Raw genomic sequence first — 19,004 nt, forward strand, 5'->3', positions numbered from 1 at the left:
GTGCATTAAAAAAGGTCAGCATCTCCCACTTGAGTCAGAGCTGTTTACTGACCCAAGTGAATTTGATTAGCATGGAGCGCACTGTACTAAAGAAGGACATAGTGCAATTCTACTCGCCAGGGATGGGGTGTCTGATCCAGCTGCTTATCTTATCCTTTAGCTTGGATATTGCACAACCATAGTTTTCCTTCAAAATAGTGTCAGTGTTGTGACCCACCGTAATACCCAGGTATTGTATTGGGCCCCTATTCCACTCTGGCTGGACTTCTGAGGCAAACTTGATCATGTTAGAAGTCAGCGGAAAGATAATGAACTTGCCCCAATTGATAGTGATGCCTGAAATATGACTAAATTCAGAAACTCTCTAAGTATCAGGTTTAAACTTTTGTGGGGTTTGCAGAGATACAGCATAATATCATTTGCATAAGGTGATATTAGTAGGCGGTGAGATGTATAGAGGAGAGTGTGCTCTGCGTGATGCTGATGCAGCTTGACTGACACTGGTTCTAGCACCAGGACAAATCGGGGATAGAGAGCATCCCTGTCTAGTGCCTCTGTGAATTCGAAAAAGCACAGTGAGCAGCCCATTCTGCCAGACCCAGGCAGTTGGGTTCTTGTGCAGGAGATGAATCCAAGTTATGAATTGCGTTGGAAAGCCAGTACGCTAACGTGTAGGGAAAAGGCAGGACCATTCCACAGAGTCAATTGACTTAATGGCACCAAAAAAAGTTTCCACAGCGTCTATATCTGGGTCTACCAGGTGTAGGAATGAAAAAACAGTGCGTAAGTTATAGAAGGTGAAGCACTCCAGCACAAATCCTGCTTGGTCTGGATGCCCTAGTTCAGGTAGCAATAGAAGCAAGTATTTGGCCATCAGTTTAGCTAGTATTTTCATATTTGTGTTTATAAGTAATAGTGGTCTGTAGGAGTCAAAGATGTCTTGAGGTTTACCTGGTCTTAGTGCAGTGATCAGGAGCAGCTCTTGCAGCTTTGGGAGAAGAATATCTTTCCTGTAAGAGTCCTCAAACAATGCCAGTAGATGGGGGCCAATATTTCAGATAATTCCTTATATAATTCTACAGGTATGCCATCTAGTCCTGGGACTTTACCCATCTGGAGAGCTCCAATAACAGACACTATCTCTCCAGTCATAAAGGGCTGGTTGAGTACTCTTGATGTGAGTCATTCAGCCAGGCTATAGGAGTTTATTGTACTCCATTACCTTATCCTTTGTTTGAAGAATCATTGAGGGTATAGGCACAATCCTCCATTCCCATTCTAAGTTTCTGATGTCTGTTTCTAGCATGTGTAGTTTGGCTGTCAACAAATACAGATTCCCTTGTTTGGCTGTTGGCTTGCTTAAGCCCTCTAATTACTGCCTTAAAGACCTCCCATATTGTACCTGCATGAGTCACTGAATTTAGATTTTATGGCAAGAACGGAGGCTCATATTATGCTTCTCTTACTTGCTTTAATTTCAATAGGAGCAGTCAAGACACTACAACTCCCAACAGGCTTGGAACCACAAAGCCAATGGGAGCAAAAAACGAAATAACCAATGAACCAATCACAATCCTTACAGGTAACCTATGTCACACTTGACTGCGACCAGTCCTCTTTCTTGCTGCTCGCAGTCAAGATAAGTCACGTTATATTTTCTCTTTTTCATGTTTGTGATTAATGCTTGTTTTACTTAATATTTTATAATATATCGTTGGCTTTAGTGTTATGCTCGTTGACTAACTGCATTTTAAACCTCTGCTTAATGCGCGTACCGCGCGAAGCGTTTTTTCCGGTCTAAACACCGGTTTCGGCACAACGCGCTCGAGCGCGTCGGAGGCAGTGCTTCTGCCTCCAACGTTCTATCGGACGCGCCCTTCATTCGAAGAGCGTCCGCTCCTCAGCGTGTTCCGATATTCTTGTGCTTACCGCTCCGAGGCTAAACTCCTCTTCATTTCGAGGTCCCGGCTTGTTCTTTTCGGTGCCGGACCTCGTGTTTCCAGCGTAGATATTTCCAGCTGTTTTTTTCTCTCAGGTTCCTGCTTGACCACGCCTTTTGGGCGGGTCTTTTCTCTCTCCTCCGGCTGGGCTCAGCTTTAACCCTTTCTAGCCCAGTTTTTTTCATACATATGGAAGGGCAATCTCCCTTTTCAGATTTTTCCACCAGTAAAGATGTGGGAGCCTTTATTAATGAGGCTGTGTCTAAGGCTGTTTCAGCCTCCATGAGTAAAATGTCGAAGAACTTGGAAAGTTCAATGCAGAATATGGTTTTCCAATGCTTTTTGGCCCAGTCTGCGGGGTATAGCAGACAAAGAAAAAATAAGGATGTGGCAAAACAAAATGATGGCGCTTTGGTTGGTGAAGTTTCTTCACCCTTGATTGAGGATGATATGCCTCCCAGGCCTCCTTTGAAGGAGGGGAATATTGTTAACGCTTCTGGAAAGCGTAAATTAAAAGTAAAGAATACGATTACAGCGCCACAACAAGTGGTAATCACTCATATTTCTGATACCGATGAGGACATCAGGGATATTGATGAGGATAATGAGGATTCTGACGCTTGGGGCTCGCTCTCTCAGGCTTCCCCCCATAAAAAGCCTAAACTCGAGTCTTCTACCCCTTTTTCTGCAAAATTAATTCTTGACTCTGACGGTAACCCCGTGTTCGATCCCGCTTACCTCCACCATCCTAACTCTACTGAGTGGTCCCCTGCGCGTCACGTGGGACAATACATTGCGTCCAGGTTACGGTTTCCCCTGGACAAGCAGACGAGAGCCAAGTTAAGATCTGAATGCCCCAGACCATCTCTCTCCTCAAATATTACTACCACTCCAGTGATTGACGAATCACTTTTGACGTTCTTTTCAAAATTTGGCAAGGATCCCCGTAAAGGGGTGGATAAAGCTTGGTCGAATTGCCAAGATAAACTTTTGGATTTGGTAGGGCCCCTGGCCCGTATTTTGGATCTGGCGGAATCAGCCAAATCAGACAATGCGGATATTGACCTTTCAGAGCTCTCCCTCTGGACTCAGAGGGCTTTCTGTTTGTTGGGTAACGCGAATGCAGCCATTACGCATGAAAGAAGAAAGGGGTCACTTCTTAAATTAGATCCTAAACTCTCTAATTTGGCGTCCATGGACCCTGGAGCCAAAGCTGATGGTTGTCTCTTCGGAAAATCTTTTATCAAAGATTTAGGAAAGTTTGTGGCAACGTTTTCCTCTATTGATAAAGCCCAGCAAAATATCAAAAAAGTTTTCAATCAGCGGGTTTTCACCAGGGCCGGTACAGGCAGGAGCCGCTCTACTGGCCGTTTCTCTCATCCGCAAGGATTCAGAGGCTCCTCATTTGCGTACTCCAATTACGGATACCAATCATACAAGCCCCAGTTCTACCCTCAAAGGGGCCGAGGCTACAGAGGCCGTGGACAACGAGGATACAGATCCACCAAAAACCAAGGTAAGCCTTTCCTCTGGTCCTCCTCCAGTTGGAGGCAGACTCAGGTTTTTCCTTCAAAAATTGCACTCTTTAACTTCCGATCCTTGGGTCTTGAATACTATTCAGGGGTACCAAATAGAATTCTACGCGCAACCTCTCCAAGTTTATCTCCCTCCTCCGCCAGTGTTTTCGGCGGAAATGTCTCTTCTGATTTCAGAAGAAGTAAGGTCGCTCCTTTCCAAAAACGCGGTCCAAATCTCAACTCCAGATCCCTCAGGGTTCCTCAGTTCGTTATTCCTAGTACAAAAGAAAAACAAAAAATTCAGACCAGTCATAAATCTCAAGTATTTCAACCAGTTTGTGGTCTACCGACATTTCAAAATGGAGACAATTCTTCACTTAAGGGATATTCTCCTCCCGTCCGACTTCATGGTTCGGTTAGATCTACAAGATGCATACCTCTCGGTTCCCATCCATATAGATCACCGCAAATACCTTCAGTTTCAGTGGCTCGGTTTGACGTACCAGTTTTCTTCCCTGCCATTCGGTCTCTCGTCAGCACACTGGTGCTTCACAAAGCTGATGAAACCAGTGACGACTCATCTCAGATCTTTGGGCATCAGACTGTTAATCTATCTCGACGATATTCTTATTCTACATCAGAATCGCGACACGCTTCTTTCTCACCTAGAGATAACTTGCTCTCTGTTATCCCAACTAGGCTTTCTCGTGAATGTAGAGAAGTCAAGTATGATTCCTTCCCAAAGACTTCAATTTTTGGGTTTCGAGATAGATTCCTCTTCCTCTACCCTCCATCTTCCTCTTCAAAAAGTAAACACCATCAAGTCAGAGATTCGGAGAACTCTTCGGAGATCCCAGATTTCTCTAAGATCTCTAGCCAGGATAGTAGGCCTCTTATCCTCTTCAATTCAGGCCATCTTTCCCGGCCCTTTACATTATCGGGCCCTTCAAAGACTGAAAATCCGTCATCTCAGAAAAGGCCTAGCTTATTCGGACATGGTCTTTATGGATCAGGAATCCCGCCTCGAACTCCAATGGTGGACAGACCATTTAGATGCCTGGAATGGCAGAACTATCTTTCCATCAGCCCCAGACCTTGTGTTAGAATCCGATGCAAGCCTGACGGGCTGGGGCGCCCGCTGTGGACCAATCTCGACTGGCGGTACATGGTCATTACGGGAGTCCAGATTGCACATCAATTATTTAGAGATGCTTGCAGGTTCCTTTGCAATAAAGAGTCTGGCAAAAGGCAGGGTCCAGTGTACCATCCTCCTCCGTATGGACAATGTTTCGGCTGTCCGATACATAAACCATCTGGGAGGAACCAGATCGAAGCCGTTGGCGGACTTGGCAAAAAGCCTGTGGGAATATTGTTTAAACAACCAGATTTCGCTCAGGGCGGAATATCTTCCCGGTTCTCTCAACCAGACAGCGGATTGGCATTCCCGTTTCCTCAGGGATTACAGCGATTGGAAGCTTAATCCCTCAGTTTTTCAATCTATCCTCCACAAGTGGGGTCCCTTTCAGATAGACCTGTTTGCCTCCCGCCTAAACGCCCAACTTCCTCTTTTCTTCAGCTGGCGCCCGGATCCTTCGGCGTTGGCTTCAGATGCATTTCTTCAGGATTGGTCCCAGACGACCAATTTCGCCTTTCCTCCTTTCATTATGATTACCAGAGTCCTGGCCCAAGTCAGGCGCCAAAGAGCGACGCTGGTCCTTGTGGCCCCCTTTTGGCAATCCCAGATTTGGTTTCCCCCTCTTCTGGAATTGGCAATAGATTGTCCCTCTCTACTTCCCTCTTTTCCTTCCCTTCTGCCAGATCCCTTAGGGAATCCTCATCCCTTGGTGATCAGCAACATGCTCACTCTATCGGTTTGGAAGGTATCAGGCATTCCTCATCTACCATTCCAATTTCGGAAGAAGCTTCTGACCTCATCAACAAGGCATGGGCCCCCGGTACCAGGAAAGCATATTCTTCCGCATGGTCCCTTTGGTCTAGCTGGTGTTTGGGAAGGGACCTCAATCCCTTTTCAGCTGATATAAATTATGTAATTAATTTCCTGGCGGCTCAAGCTAGCGCAGGTAAGTCCTATAGAACGATTAATTTATATAGGTCTGCTATTTCCATGCATCACGAATACGTCAACAACAAACCGGTAGGGGAACACCCCCTACTCTGTCGCCTGTTGAAGGGAGTAAGATTTTCTGTTCCTCCATTACCTAAATATTCCAAGTTATGGGATGTCAATTTGGTTTTGAATTTGTCCTTTCCTGGCAGGACAATGCTGATTTGTCGTTAAAAATGCTTTCAGCGAAACTAACTATGTTACTTTGCTTAGTCTCTATTAAGCGTTTATCGGATGTTAGAGCACTCGATGTTACTTCTCGGCAGTTTGCCCCCACAGGGGTACTATTTTCCATTAATAAACGCACCAAAACCAATTTACGTACAGTCTTTTATCCATATTTCCCAGACCAACCTAAGCTCTGTGTGGGGCAATGTCTTAAATGTTATGAGGAACGGACAGCCGATCTTAGAAAGCCCTCAGTTTCCCAACTTCTAATCTCTTTCCAGAAACCTCATAATCCAGTGTCCGTGGCAACTCTGGCCGGATGGGTTCGTTGGATTATGTCCCTGGCGGGTATAGATACCTCCTTCTTTGGGGCTCACTCAGTCAGGGGTGCTATGGCTTCCAAGGCCTTTTGGGTTGGTTCCAGGTTGGAGGACATTCTGAGATCGGCTGATTTAGGACCTTTTATTGTAAACCAGTGCATACAGCTACCTAAATAGTGATTAATATGCTTTAAAATAGCATAATATGAGCCTCCGTTCTTGCCATAAAATGTAGATTTTCCTAGTACATTATGACGGAAAGTCTTAATTTTATTAAAGATACGGAGGCGAGTATTATCCCGCCTCAACAAGGAGATATTTTGATTTGTCTTGTTTCTTCCCTCCCTTGCAGCTACTTCAACTCCAGCTCAAGCCTCTACTTGATCAACTGAAGAGTTTGCCCCATGCTGTCACATCGTCTGGAGGTCCAGTTTCTTTCCGAAGCATTCCTTCCTCTTCTCTCCGGATTTCGGCTTCTTTACGATTCTGCATCGCATTGATCCAAGACTTTTGTTCTCTGACTTTAGCAATTGCTATAATTTTTGCCATTTTTCCACTGTTCTCTCGTAACTACTAGCCTTCTCGCATCAAGAAAGAGGGCTGGTCGCAGTCAAGTGTGACATAGGTTACCTGTAAGGATTGTGATTGGTTCATTGGTTATTTCGTTTTTTTGCTCCCATTGGCTTTGTGGTTCCAAGCCTGTTGGGAGTTGTAGTGTCTTGACTGCTGCTATTGAAATTAAAGCAAGTAAGAGAAGCATAATACTCGCCTCCGTATCTTTAATAAAATTAAGACTTTCCGTCATAATGTACTAGGAAAATCTACATTGTTCTGAAAATATTCCAGAAAAGTCTTTCGCATTTCACTCCGGAAGACATTGTCTGTCAACACAGTTGGGTTGAGATGCCACATTCTAGTCGCCAAAGGCGACTCCAGGATCCCCCGTGGTAACAGGACCGGAGCTTGATTTGCGAATGTTTAGACAAGTGTTACATGTCTGACACCAATAAACTTGCATTCCGGGTTGCCACTTAATAATCTAACCTGGACCATGTAGAGTTAATTGTGGAAACGCATGTACCCTTAGTTTCAGCGGTGTTTCTTTCCCTAAAAAACTGCTTAATTAAGATCTCATAGACCCAGGCCGTAAATACCTTTGTTCTAATGCCCCAACCTCTCTCCAAACAGTTTACTGCAGCCTATATTTTGGACAACTATGTGCATTCTTTTTTTTTAATCTTTCTCCTAGGGGCTGAGATCCTTGTGATATCGGCACTATACACTTACTAGCACACAGTGTGACTTGTGGACTGTTGAACAAAAGTGTGTAAATCTGTCATTTGTAGTCTTCCATCGACAATTTGCACAGATTTACGAATTTCAGCTGATTCTCAAAATCAAATTGCTGTACCAAAGGTCATCTTTCTAAATCATAGATTTTCAGGCATCCTTCATGTCCAACATGCATGCTTCACAGACCTATTAGTTTGAGGGTATTCATCACATTTTCAAGGGCGAATCTCAACACATGGAAAAAATACTTCGTTAAGCCTGTCCCTGCAATTATGTCTATGGACAATCTGCTGTATTAGAATATTATCTACAGCACTGAGTGTGTTTTTTGGCATCAAATATCCACTGATCTTGACATAATGCCCACCCATGTATCAGTTTTTTGTGCATAGTTATGACTTAAATTGGGCTGTTAGCATACAATTTGCATGCTGATGAAAGAGAAGTGCATACGGATTCACCAGAGGCTCTGCCTCTCTTCTCCCATATATCACATCAGAAGATGTACCTGCTTGTGTAACATCAGTTATGAGAACAGATAAATCGAATTACATTACATGAATCGAAACACTGATAAAAATCTCGGAGTGTTCGGCATTGCACTACTCATGACATCAGAAAAGACATTATCAATGGTGTCAAAGGTGCTATAAATAGCCTCATTTATTCTAACACATATACATGCATGACATCACCTACGATGGCACGATGGCACTATGTTGAGATCGATAGTTGGTTTCTTTGTATTATTGTTTCCATCACAGTATCTACCTAGCGCTAATAACCAGTGCATTCACTTTTACTTCCCTTGCGATGTAATAGTTAGGTCGATGTAACGAATGCAATATAATAGTCAAGCTATATTGTGCATCTGATGAAGAGGGGGGTTTTCCCATATGTCCCATATTACTTTACGCGTATTTGTCTCTATCCAGTGTGGCTTGTCACTGTGCCTGTTGCTTCACTTATAAGCCTAGCTGAATAGACTTTTAGAACTCTCTGTTTAAAGCACATAGACCAAGTTGACTTTCTACAGACACAAGAGGGTTTGGCAGGTTGTAAACACAGGTTGCACTTGGGCCAAGTCATATTTTGCATGGGTTGGTGTGACGTATGGTTTGTACTTCAGAGGCTTCCGTTATGGTTTGTTTAGCTGAGACTGGTCATTTTCAATGGATTTTTGGTTTTGTCTAGGGATCATAACTTCACTTTCACAGCTGTGCATGCCCGCTATGGTGATGCTCAAGGGACCCAGTGGAATGAACAGATACACAAAGCAGATCACCTGCCCATAGATACATATCTGTGACCAGAGGACGGGTACCCATCTTCAGATTTTCAGCTATTGTGACTTCTGAAGTTGTCAGGTTTCCTGCCTTGTGCAGAGGTGTGCTCCTTGGCTTGGAAGAGCCAAGTAAAATGACGGGTTTTTAGAAATAAAAGCAGTAACCTTGTGTGTGGTCAGGCCAGCCAGTCAGAGTTAGGAAGCTAGGCTACCCAATTATTATTAGGCTGTGCAGATGATGGAAGTGTGTAATTATAATATGTTTCCCTGTGGGCCTGGGGTTGTCTTTTTTAGGCCAAACCAGCATTATGAATTGACTTGCACAGTGACTGCATTAGCATCTGTGTGCTTCCATACCCATTAAAAATGTATTTCTGCCTGGGATATGACCACTGAGGAGAATCAACATATCAGGCTGCCTTCCCTCTGAAATGTTTCTGTGTGAAGGAACTGGAAATGAAAAGTGACGTTTACCTTGTCAAAAACAAAACTAAATACAAATGCTCCACAGGCAGTGTTGACAAGCCAGGAGGGGCGATAGCGCTTTGAAATACACAAAAACATTTAGTTGTGATGGTTTCCCTATGGTACTATGGCTGATAAGCATCATCAAATGAGTAGTACAGTGTAAACAGTGATTCTGCCATAATTTCCTCATACTCTATAACTACATGCTTGGAGGGCCAGGCCACAACCTCTAGGAAAGCTCACATGAATTTCGATTTTCCTGAATGACATTAAGGACAACTATTTTTATGGGCTTGAAGTTTGTCTGCTTGATAAAGCCAACAACATTTTGCATAATTGTATTAATTTTTATTAAGTTTCTATTTTTTGTTTATAGGGTCAGTGTACAACCAGACATTGATGGCTAGTGTGCAACAATAAATACCATGAATATGCCTGAAAACCTGTATAGTTTAAATGGGCGAACAACATTACAAAGTGGTGTATGCCTTTCAATTACTTAACACCAAATATTTAAAAAATGGTATCCCACAGACATATGCAAGGACCCCATAACAGAACGTGTTCTGATTTCTCCAACATTTAAAACATCAAATGCAAGGACCCCATAACAGAAAGTGTTCTGATTTCTCCAACATTTAAAACATAAAATTCCTTCTTTCTAGTCCATCATTGTTCAGTGTGCACTCTAAAAGTGTTATGTATTTTACTATAGAGGTACGTGTTGGGCTCTGATGTAATGACTGTTTTTTCTATGGTGTGTTGAGTGCGACATGTTTTTCAGGCTAGTGGTGCATTGTTGAGGAGTGTGTTTAGAGAGTACATTGTGAATTTTTCGCTTTTAGGTTGCCCATGATGTAGAGCTATGGAATATGAGATAGAGAAGGTGATGGTGAAGTCGTTCCTTCTGTTCAGTGCTAGAACCAGATTGTGGGAGAGGTTAAAAGGATCTGTTTGATTGCCTTGCCTTTGGAGTGAGTTGACTGGGTGATGTGCACTTGTTTCCATGATGTGCGCCCAATGTCAATAATAGTGAGGAGACTGTAGACTGATTCCTTCATTGTCTTTGTAGTAGAGTCAGCAAATAAATGGAAATGTGTTAGAAATATAGGATGGGTGTTTAGAACAGAGGAAAAGGTGATGAGATCTAAGATTTCTTGCATTAAGTTCTGGTTGAGTCTGTTAGGTTTGTAGAGCATATGGAAGGAGGAGCTATGTGAAGTTGAGAGGAGTAAGCCTCAAGTGAGGTGCTCAAACAATCTGGGTGTTGTTGGGCTGGTAAGGGTGTAAATCCAAGAGAACGTCTGGATAACTGTGAGTCCCCCTCCTGTTTTTCTCCATACAATCTATTTATTGGAACCTGCAACCTGCAAGGAAGCTAGGCAGTAGGAGTGAACCATGCTTCTATGATGAAGAGTGAGTTTGGGTTGTGTTGTGTGATGATGTCTGCTATGTCTGAGTATGAGTTAGTGGGCTTGTGCTAGTGGTGGTGTATATGTTCTGGTTAGTGTCATGTGAACGAGATTGCTGGAATTATGTGTGCATATAAAATGTTTGTGTTTGAATGGTCTAGATGTAGTTTGAGTACATTGCTGGCTGTAGCATGTGTGTGGGGGATGGACAGATGTGATGTAATTTATCTGGGGTGCAGGCGGTTTGGACCACTTCAGCCCCTTCAAAGGCTCAAATAGGTGATGTCCTTGTCTTCATCTGTTCTTCACTGAGCTTACCCTTTCTGTAGGCATGCAAATCATTGTAGGGATGGGGATGTGTATCTGTGGACTCTGGGGCACTCCTCTGCCTCCCTGAGTGATGACTGACAAGGTATACAGGAGAGCTGGGACATAGGAAATCAGCAGCTCTTATCTCAATGGCTGTTGGCTTTGATGACACAACCAGCCAGGAGCGAATGGTCAAGATTTTTATAAATGGATTGCCTTAAAGGATTTTTCTGGGAGTAGGAAGTCTGGTACATAAGGCATATCATGCTAGGGTAGATGCTGAGAGGGGAATGCCATGGTTAGGAGATTCATAGATTATATGGTAATGGGTTCCTCAAAAATGCGGATGACTCCAAAGACAGAGAGATGTGTAATTTGTTCCACTTATTAAAACCAAATGTTATGAAGGGGTTCCACGTACTGTGTGGTGTGCCGCTGAGGTGCATTGTGTACATGTTTAAGTTTTGAAGGGAGCACATATTCCAGCTTGTTATATAATATTATTCTTTGCCATTCATAACACTCTTGGCTGTTGCAATCAACCAGGGTCTTACAGTCAGCTCCACCCGTGGAGTTATGTTCTCACTGGCTTAGCAGTCACTTCAGAAGCTATGCCTCTGTCATAAATTATGGCTGTGTCTAGTACCACCAAAATCCTTAAAGTGGCTCCACAGTAACGTAGTAAAAGGTGAATATGACCCATGCATGGATAAGACGAAGACCCACAGTTTACATGGGACCGGCTTTCACTGCCTACCGCCTACTGGATAGAAAGAATGCATTCAGCCTTTATAACACTTTGGAGCAATAATACAGAGGTTAAACAGTCTTGGTACAAAACGTTGTCAAAAATCCTGTAAAAAATGTAATGCACTACTATTATCATTTACAACAAAAAAGAACACCTGCTCAAATGTTTGAATATTAAAAATAAAATACAAATGTTAATGACAGTAATAAATGTATGTTATTGTTGTGGGGGAGGGATAAAGTAAGAATTAGGATTTAGGGGTAGGGTATGGGAAGTTGTCAAGGATGGTGTTAAGATTAGGGTTAAAGGTTAGGCTTAAGGGTTTTGGTAAGGTTAAGGGGTGGGGATAAAGGAAGGATAATAATAGGATACAGCAGATTAGGATTAAGGTCAGAATCCACTATAACGAAGGTTGCATTCCTCATTCCTCATTCTTATTATAAGGTGTAGGATCGCAGGAAATGCTGACAGATCATCTTGCTGGTTTTTGTTGAAATATCCATTGCTGTCCTCTATACAACCCTGAGAATCCCTTCCTTCTGCACTTCCATTCACCTTACTCTTAAAAATCTGGAGCTCAAAGACAAAATGCCCATTTAGGTCTTTAGTAGATTGACTCAGGCAACCAATCCTGGAATTGAGAAACACAGTGCTCTTTCTTAGTTATCTAATTAGAGTTTTTGTTATACATGTCACCTTCGAGCACTGTTCAAGCAGGTGCTTCTTCCACTATGGAGCTTACGTTCTCCTAAATCTCTTTCCTGTGAGACCTCTTGTCAACTCTCAATCAATTTTCCATTGTTCATGGTATTGAATAAAATACACTACTCAATATACCCAGATCAATAACAATATCACAACTTCCATCCATAAGGGGTGAGGAAGCACACTCCCTCTCGTCCCTGCACAGTTCACCCCATTGCATCCCGGTAAATGCAGTACACTTTACTTCAAAGTTGCTGTAGGTTTTCACCAAAGTTGGTGCATGTAGTGTTGTTACCTCTAGACATGTGTTTCTGGGGTTAGCCCTTCATCAGTAGAGAGAGAGCAAACACAGCAGGGAGCAGAGAAAATCATCTGGGGTTGCTGGATGCTGACTAAGTCTTCACAGGTCACAGTACCACTCCACAGGCACACAGGTGCATCCCAGGTGAGCTTGTCAGCTCATTGGCTCAAGGGAGCCTTTCAAACACAAGGGGGAGGGAGCACACTGCCTCTCATCAACTTCCATCCATGCCTGCTCTTTCTGCTTCTGTGTGGCACCCAGGTGACAAGCTCAGTGTAATCATTCCTGTCTGTGAGGTGTTCTTCCATCACACCAGTACCCCGATGAGCAGGTGTGTGACCAGAATAAAGTTTACTTACACCTCATCATCCTCTCTAGTACATAAAATCTGAGGGGCATAGAGCATAGACCCCTTTGTGCCTGGCTTCGTCTATTTCATACTTTCCACTTCACAATACCTTGATTTCAAGGTAGAGTATCCCATCCTAAGAGCAGTGACTAGTGTCCCTTCCCATCATTCTCCATCCATCTGATCTCCAACAGTCCGTGAGCTCACCCTTTCCTGTCAATCACACACCACATATACATTCATCACTAAGGTGCAACAATGCACAGTGCAACTGTGAGCGGTCGCAGTAGTTATGAGGAGTCAGAAAAAGGAAGAGGACTCCAAGGGATTGGCTGTGTTTGAAAAGTGCTTTCCGTCACTGAAGCAAGTAGATCATGTTTAATTTAGTGATTAAAAAAGCAAAAACTGAAGAGAGAAATCAATAAGGGAATAAATCTTCACACTCATACCATCACCACATAACCATTGTCATTTGTATTTCTATGGTGCACTGCTGCTATGTGTATACCTTTTGGTGCAGTTAGGTGAAAGTATTCATTTTATTAAGATTTTATCAAACGATTGGCAGAGGTATTCTTAGAAAATATAGAATGTGTAAGACCGTAGATCCAATGTTGTGACTAAAAAGTAGTCATTTATAATAATTGATAATATTCAGGTTTGGATTATACTGCATATTCAACAAACACAAATAAATGTAACCAACATTAACAAAATCAAGGGGGTGACATTAAACAAGATAGATATGGTAATAGAACCCACATAAGAAATTCTAAACATTGACAAATACAAAGCTCACATAAAAATAAATTGCATGTAACATCTTGGGGTCGTATTGTAGAAGGTGCCCTGGCAGTGCAGCAGGCATTAGCCCCCACGTTTTTTACCCCGGGCATTTTAGTGTTAGAGAGGGGGCTGCAGAAGCTTGCACAGACCCTTCTCTGATACAAACTGAGCTATAGGGGTCGTTCCTTCACATGCACGGAGGTGTGGGCCCATGCAAATGAGGGAATCCTTTACTTTTGTTCCCATTCCATATTATGGACGATGGTGCAGAGCCAAAAATGCTGTCTGGAGACAAAGTAACTGTGTGCCACGTGGAGATGGCACTCAGATAGTTCACGTCCTGATGGTGCGCCTTTGTAGGATAGTGGAGTATTATATAGTGAGGCTGGCTAGGTCTCACTGTGCAGTACTCTCATAATGCCCACCAGGATCCTTTGGATTCACAATAATAAATCCCTAGCTCAGTCCTGGTAGTGTGGTACAGAGCTGTCAGGCTTTGCTAGAGGAACATGTGTAAAGCATTTCAGAGCACCATCATGAACGATAAGTAATTGACACGACTTGAAAGAACCCCCACACTAAGTTATAACAATAACAATTTTTATATTAATGTATACTTCAAAAGGTACACCATCTGATAGGTACAACCAGTGTTATGGATTTTAAAATGAAAAATAAATCAGTGCAGTTCCTACTATCAAAGTTAAACACTGCAGTCAATGGAGAGAACAGCTAGTGATAATCGGTCTCTTGCAGGTTGAGTCCAGTGGAAACCACGGAGTCTTAAGGTGATGCGGTCCTAGGACCAGGATTCATCAGTCAGTACAATTTTACCTGGCTTACAGGGCCCAGGTGCAAAGTTGTCCTGGCTGTCCTTGGTGCTGAAAACAAGCGTTCTGGTTGCTGAAAAATACACTTGTGACACTTGTAGGAGGAAGGACTGGCTTGTAGTGAGTACCAAGGGGTACTTACACCTTGCACCAGGCCCAGGTATCCCTTATTAGTGTATAGGGTGTCTAGCAGCTTAGGCTGATAGATGATGGTAGCTTAGCAGAGCAGCTTAGGCTGAACTAGGAGACGAGTGAAGCTCCTACAGTATCACTAGTGTCATATGCACAATATCATAAGAAAACACAATACACAGATATACTAAAGATAAAGGTACTTTATTTTTATGACAATATGCCAAAAGTATCTCAGTGAGTACCCTCAGTATGAGGATAGCAAATATACACAAGATATATGTACACAATACCAAAAATATGCAGTATAGTATTAGAAAACAGTGTAAACAATGTATAGTTACAATAGGATGCAATGGGGACACATAGGGATAGGGGCAACACAAACCATATACTCCAAAAGTGGAATGCGAACATCACAGTACAAACCCACACTGTTCTAACCAAGCAAAACCTACGGAGTAGCCTACTGCCCTTCCACTGAATGTGCTTTGGTGCCTGGTCAGGGTATGAAGCACTATATGCATGCCTCTACCTTACAAAACATAGACATCTACTAGGATACATGTGCCTCTCAATCAGACCTGTTTCACGTGCAGTTTCAGAGTTTAAATACCCAGCTGTGCTCAGTCCATGGTTGCATTATGGGATATCAAATTGATCAGAAATGTGCAGCATACTAAATCAAGTCATTTGGGGACAGGTGTATTATTTTTTGAACAACTAAGTGGAGCAACCAACATTGCTGTGCTGCATTGCCCAAGGGGGAGAAAACAGAGGAAAGCCCTATTTACTATCAAGCACTGGTGAACGCGAAAGGTCTCGCCTGTGTGACCTAATGTCCCTGCCAATGCTTTTTGTTCATGCAGTAAAGAACTCCCTCAATATCTGAGAATGTTAGGAGGTCAAAATCAGATGAGTCTATGAGTGAGGTAAAGAGAAGGAATAAAAGACGAAGTTGAAATCTTGAACTTAAAAGCTGGTCAGTAAATTCTATTTGCTTCTCCAGTTGAGGTTAATAAAAGTGTTAGCATTAAAATTGTATCCTCAATGAGAAACTCTGTATAAACTCTATACAAGTGGATTTTGTATATGTTTATTTTGCTGATGTTGCGCACTCTGCAAAATTGAATTGCTTCTATGAGCCGAGTAAGTGAGTTGGACTCCATGATGGCACAGCAAATGTTACAATTAGAGATTTGGGGTGAGTCTGAGGGAGAGATGCGTAATTCAGGGATTTACCAGAAGTGGATTAATTTAATATATCAAGCTGTGTATATGAAGCTCTACTATGGTTGGAGCGATAGAACAGCAAGCCTGCATCCCCATCCTTCATTCACGGGGTGCCCACACTTTGCTTTTCAGTCCTTAAAACAAGTTCCTGCTTTGCAGCTCTTTCTTAGTGTGAAGTCAATCTTGAACCATAAAAAATTACCCTAAAAATCTTGTCCTGTGAGACAAGCTTGAGAAAACCAATATATGTGTCCCCTGCCCGAGGTCAGTGGTACTACTGTCCGTGGATGCTGAATACCAAGGCTGCGTAGTCTTGATTCCACCTTATACCGCTTTCATCCACCACTATATTCTCCCGGACCCTTTATCTCGCTCATGCAGGTTAGTTCTCACCCCAGCTTTCTTTATCACTGTTTTTAAGAGTTCCTATTCCTGCATCTTTCCACCTTCTGGTTTTTCCTCTCTCTGGCTCTAGATCAAATTCTGATGAGTTAAAATAAGCGCTGGTCCCCAAAAATGAGTGCTGGTGGGCACCACCTCCAACCACCAGACAAAATGAATCATCCTCTGGGGACAAGAAGCATAAGAGACAATGTTACCGTTGTAAAATGAGATTATTTCCTGGGAGTTAGTCATGGTTTGTGGAACCAGAAGGGATGATTTTAAATTCTTAATTCCCCTGCTTGGGGGAAATTGTGTGACCCTCGACATATCAAATTATCTCTGTAGAACTCTGCTCATTTACAGGATAAATTGGAAGCACTTAATACATGCTGAAAGCCATAATTAAGAGTGATTTGCGGCAAAAAAATATTTGGTTCCAATACACAAAACGTTCACTGTCACCTTGCTTATAGACATGCTGGCAAACATTTAGAAGCTATAGTAGCATCCAGGGCCCCGGTGCTCCTGCACTGACTGCAGTAATGAATAATATTCCCCTTCTCTCTGGTTAACTAGCGAGCTCACAATGTATTTTCCCCTTATTCTCCAGAAAATTCATACACCTAAAATAACCCTTCCTTCCTCATAACCTAAGACTACATTACCATCATTTATTCTGAAAAGCTCTAAAATTACCTAAATAAATCTATAAGGTGGTTACCTTTGAATACCAGCCTCACAGGATCTCATCTTGGACACAAAGGTCCCGAAAATAATAATATTAACAGCTTGTTTTGTAAAGCGGATGATACCGTACTTCTGTGTTTCTAAGCGCTGCCGAGAATGACAAATACTAGTGGAACTAGGCGCTGCTAGTCAAGTAAGTAAAACAGAGTTACGAGACGCATTAATGGCAAAGATGGCAGCCACTTAGCCAGACAATATATGATGCTTCAAGTCTAGGATTGGCATTATAGCTCAATTCTTCCGAAAGTTCTTAACAGTCTCAAAAGCTTTCTATTAAAGCGGGTGGGATGGGATCGATCATACTCCGACCATCATAGTAAGACAGCCCCGGTCCCTATGGGAGTTGATCAACCTCACAGGTTCTTACCTGAAAACGGAAACTCCCGAGAGTTTATAAAATACCCTGACATGAAAAGATTCAAATTAGTTCTTTAAAAAAAAATCCTAAATCTAGTCAATACCAGGTGCAGAAACACCATTCCATGATTTATTTATGTATAAAAATGAACATCAAACATCCCTTAAATCATCTTCCCAGACATCGTCAAAATGTGGTTCCATTTTGGGAAAAATCTGAAACTGGCCCTCTAATACTAGGACAGAATGCATCCTTAGTTGAATACTTTAATACAGTGCTTCCTGGCACTATCTTGACATTTCACAGCACTTTACATAACGTCTTACTGATTCCACACGTAATGAAACTCGTTTTAACAACTCTTGTAGGATGAAAGGCTGAACCAGTCTCTTCAAAATGTTAACATGCGACCTTCAAAATGAACAAACATTTCTCATACACTTGTGGCCGCTTTCTGAGTTGGTCTAGTGCCTCAGTGGACAACCACGAATTTCGGTGGGTTAAACATCCGCTATCTTTTGATAGCGCTATGAAGTGAAATGTACATTACACAAATATTGAAACTTAGGAAAAGCGGCGAGACACCTGGACAGTCCACTGAAAACCGAGACTTTTCGGGGAACTCCGTGACGCCTGTCATCCTAGTTTTATGTTACTGTTGGATTAATACTCTCAACCCCGAAGTGGTAAAATTGTGAGAGAAAACTTACATTTTCGTGTGCAGGGGTCTGCGTGGGGCTCTGATGAATTCTTGGTGGGACGCTCGCCCTCGTCACAGAGGATGGTCCCGTGCTGCCCTCCGTCCTCGGCCGTGCACTGCTCCTCTCTGTAGCAACGCCGGGGCGCGAGAGGTAGAGGGAGCTGTGACTGACTGCAGGTGTCTTCCAGGCGCTCTCTGCGGCTGCCAGGGATTCCTCCTCTTTTATCCCTGCCCTGGCAGCAGGTCGGGGCGGCTTCTCTGCGTCAGTGGAGCAATTTGCTGCCATTCAGGTAAGAAACAAAGGGCTGCGCGAGCGATCTCTTGACAAAGTAAGGAGCCACTTAAAGGAGGACAATTATCCGTCGGCGCAGACCATGTAGTCAACATCCGGGAGCGCAACGGTGGGCGACAGGAGAGGCCCCTGTAATGTCTGCTTAAATTTGTCTCACATCATTACCGTTTTTTTACATTCATATACTTCAAGTGTATGTTGGTAGAAGGAGTCAGAAGTTTGCTGACCATAATTGCTGTATATTACATGCTGGGCTGTTAAGGTAAAACAGCAGCGGTAAAAAAATAAAAAAAACATATTTCTCTGGCAACCGGTTCATTTCAGTACATTGTTATCGATAATTTGGGTGGATGACATCACCACCATGAATTACGTTTTTCAAACAAGGGGAAGTGTAGCAATTATTATAGCATAGTACACTATTTGTGATATTACTTTCATTGAAAGCATTAATGTTTAGAAAAACAACGGTCACATGCAAAAATACAAAACCAATAATGGCGAAAGATGGCACAATCCGTCTGACGACCTTAAAAACCGTTAGATCTTGAGGCTTCTGGTTTCTCATAATCATGCCACTAGAAATATTTCATGGCGTT

At 42.7% G+C, this 19,004-nt stretch overlaps 1 protein-coding gene across 1 annotated transcript in view; it reads right to left on the minus strand.

Annotated features, from left to right (window-relative positions):
* The window catches only part of GHRH (growth hormone releasing hormone), a 128,824-nt gene extending 110,358 nt beyond the window's left edge, over nucleotides 1-18,466 (minus strand). The window contains exon 1 of the mRNA XM_069201978.1: nucleotides 18,124-18,466. The gene's annotated coding sequence lies outside the window, so the exon portion shown is untranslated. The remainder of the gene's footprint in view (nucleotides 1-18,123) is intronic.
* Nucleotides 18,467-19,004: the final 538 nt, after the last annotated feature.

The sequence above is a fragment of the Pleurodeles waltl genome, chromosome 7, assembly GCF_031143425.1.
Source record: "Pleurodeles waltl isolate 20211129_DDA chromosome 7, aPleWal1.hap1.20221129, whole genome shotgun sequence".
Lineage (NCBI taxonomy): Eukaryota > Metazoa > Chordata > Amphibia > Caudata > Salamandridae > Pleurodeles > Pleurodeles waltl.